A 3,403-nucleotide genomic window follows, 5' to 3' on the forward strand; every position below is an offset into this window, starting at 1 on the left:
ATGTGTTGTACTTGATATTCTTATGAACATGATTTAATATTTTTTTGTCATGATTGTCTTTGTGATTTACATTTGAGAAGGCCAACAATATCACAATCTTTTAAATAACCAATACTCATTTTGATAGTGTTCAGTTTAAATGCACAGTACAATTGCAATAGCACAGTTTCTATTTCTGTTAGATTTTCTGGTTGTTTGCTATCTCCTTGTGCGATGGTCACTCAAAGAGCCACCAGGATTTTACTTGTTTTAAGAAAATGCTACAGTCCAGTATGCATTTTTATTTTCTCTTTTTTTTTTCAATGAAATTTTCTGTAATAATCTTTATTGATGTGAGCACCAATAGGGAATGTAATTGTGTTTTGAGAAGACGACATAATTTTCTGCTTATAAAGTATTGAGTGACTTTTATAAAGAAGATTTAAACTGCTATCATGAATAATTGTTACTTTTATTGATCTATAACTCATGATATGAAGTAAAAATAAAAGATACGACAGTGATTACAGGTAGATACGGCAAATATTATCAGGGTCGGATGAACAATTGTCAAGACACTAATGCATTCCTCTTCACAATCTTCAAACTACCTATAGAACAATAATTCATTTCATGTATTTCATGAAATATACAAAATACTGATAGACTTAACATATATACCATTTTGCATGACAGTTGTAATAAAATTCCTTTTTCCTTATGAAAAAAAAATTGTCTATATAAGTTGTATAGGCTGTTTACAGATCTCCTTAAAGTGTGTGGAAGTGTCTTAATCTGGCTCTTAATCTGACATCCTAATGAATTAGCATGTGACACTCTTTACAAAGAAAAAAAATAGATGATGTTCAAGCAACTACTGTATTGATGTTGTATTGCTTCTACAAGGGTGAAAATAACTGCTTGTCCAATTATCCAACCAGTGGTACCAGACTATCAGAATGATTATATATATTCTATTCCTATAATATTATTATTATTATTATTATTTTTTTTTTTTTTACTTTACTGCAAAGAATAATTCTAACACTTCTCAAATTATGAGGATGACCATTGTATTATACCAAAGTGGCAAATGCAGTTGCAAGTTGACCTGAGGAATGAGGACCTCTAGATGAGCAACAGAATTCTCATTTCCTATCATGTCATTTAATCTGTAAGTTGGTGAAATTATACAATTGCATTTGTTATCATTTAATGGGAAGATAGAAGATACTTCTTTGGTGATTTTAGATGATTCGATTATAGTAGAATTATAACTATTCTGAATGTATTTTTTTTTTTGTTATTTGTCATTTTCTGATGTTCCAATAATGGATAATCCTGTAGGTTACTTTTAGTTAGTTGTTTAAGTTAAATGTATTGTTTTAAATGTAGCCTCATTTATGGAAAATACATTTTATTAAAAGATAATTTTCCATTACATCAAAAATTAAATGGCAAACATAAAACAACATAATCCCAGTTAAAGAAATATATATTATAAAAAAAGATAAATAAAACCCAGCTATAGTGGTATAAAATATTTGAGTTTTCTTTTGCCAAAGAAGTGGACCAGTCAAGAAGAACTTAAGGAAATATATTTGATTCATCTAGTTCAAGTAATTTGCTGATAGAGTGTCTTGTATAGAAAATTATTTGCTGTCAAAATCTAGATTTTAATGAGACTTTTCATTATAGTTCCTATTTTTAGATTTCAGTCTCTTTGATATATTGTCCATTAAGTATCCATATGGAATATGATTTGGTGAGTGTTCAGGTGCCCCTGTGAAGGTGATTTTGAGTATAAAAATAAAAGTGATTGAGGGTGAGGGGGAAGATGAGGGTGAGAGTCAGTATGAGAGAGAGTGAGAGTGTGAGTGTGAGAGGGAGAATGAGAATGAGTGAGTGAGTGTATGTGTGAGTGAGAGTATGAGTGAGTGAGCGAGTGAGTGAGTGAATGTATGTGTGAGTGAGTGAATGAGAGAGAGAGAGAGAGAGTGAGTGAGTGAGTGAGTGAGTGAGTAGGTGAGTGAGTGAGTGAGTGAGTGAGTGAGTGAGTGAGTGAGTGAGTGAGTGAGTGAGTGAGTGAGTGAGTGAGTGTGTGAGTGTGTGAGTGAGTGAGAGACCAAGCTTGTGAGGGTGAGAGAGAGAGAGAAAGAGAAGGTGAAGGTGAGAGGTAGAGAGAGAGTGAGGAAATACTAGTTTATGGCCATATTGCTATTTAGGAATTTCCAAAGAGTGAGGAAACTCTTGTCCAAAATTGTGAACAGAGTATAAGAATCCCGAACTCCAAATTGTTTGAAATTTCCTGATAAATTGTATAGCTTTTAAGTGAAAATATAATATATAATAATTTTGGTGATTAGACTGTATAAGCAACATAAATAATCTAAATAACAGATTGTACTCTCATACTGTATATCTATTTAAGTATAAAGCATATATATTAAAAGGATGTTTAAATCTTTTCATAACTCTCCATATTCGTGTTTAGAGATTAACATAATCAAGAAAGCTGAAACAATAAGAATATATATAAAGAAAACAATGATGATTATGTAATACGTCAGACATAATAAAAAGACTTCTTATTGTAATCTTAGAGGTTGTTGTCTTATCACTTACTATCCATACATCTTTTTTATGCATGAATAAATTTGAGCATAGAGACAATGAGCAGAAAGTATTTAAATTACGAGTTACAGGTTTGATAATGTATTATGATTCTATTTCCTCAAAATGGAAATCATCCTCTTCCTCTCCCTCTTCCCCTCTCTCTCTCTCTCTTCCTCTCCTCTCCCCTCTCTCCCTCTCCCTCCTCTCCCTCTCTCTTCTCCACTCCCTTTCCTCTCCCCTCTCCTTCTCTCCTCTCCTTCTCTCCTCTCCTTCTCTCCTCTCCTCTCCTTCTCTCCTCTCCTCTCCTCTCTCTCTCTCTCTCTCTCTCTCTCTCTCTCTCTCTCTCTCTCTCTCTCTCCCTCTCCCTCTCCCTCTCCTCTCCCTCCCCTCTCCCTCCCTCTCCCTCTCCCTCTCCCTCTCCCTCTCCCTCTCCCTCTCCCTCTCCCCCTCTCCCTCTTCCTCTCCCTCTCCCTCTCCCTCTCTCTCTCCCTCTCCCTCTCCCTCTCCCTCTCCCTCTCCCTCTCCCTCCTCTCCCTCCTCTTCCTCCTCTTCCTCCTCTCCATCTTCCTCTCCCTCTTCCTCTTCCTCTTCCTCCTTCTCTTCTTCCCTCTCTTCTCAACTCCACTCAGCTGTAAGCTTGTTTTCCGCCATATGATACCCTGAATATTAATGATCAAGCTTGTTAAAAAAAAAAAGACTAAAAAAAAAAAGAATGATAGGAAAAATTAATTGTAATTATGGACCACTTGGAGTAAGAAATGAAGTATGTAATTTATCCTGTCTTTATGATAAATTATTATTTTCTTTT

General features: G+C 34.8%; 1 protein-coding gene across 1 annotated transcript in view; it reads left to right on the forward strand.

Moving 5' to 3' along the window:
- LOC122251492 (BRO1 domain-containing protein BROX) overlaps positions 1 to 2,431 on the forward strand; it is a 13,030-nt gene extending 10,599 nt beyond the window's left edge. The window contains exon 9 of the mRNA XM_043013484.2: positions 1 to 2,431. This exon is cut by the window's left edge and continues 762 nt beyond it. The gene's annotated coding sequence lies outside the window, so the exon portion shown is untranslated.
- Positions 2,432 to 3,403: the final 972 nt, after the last annotated feature.

The sequence above is a fragment of the Penaeus japonicus genome, unplaced genomic scaffold (genome assembly GCF_977035675.1).
Source record: "Penaeus japonicus unplaced genomic scaffold, GWHDUDI00000001_assembly GWHDUDI00000023, whole genome shotgun sequence".
Lineage (NCBI taxonomy): Eukaryota > Metazoa > Arthropoda > Malacostraca > Decapoda > Penaeidae > Penaeus > Penaeus japonicus.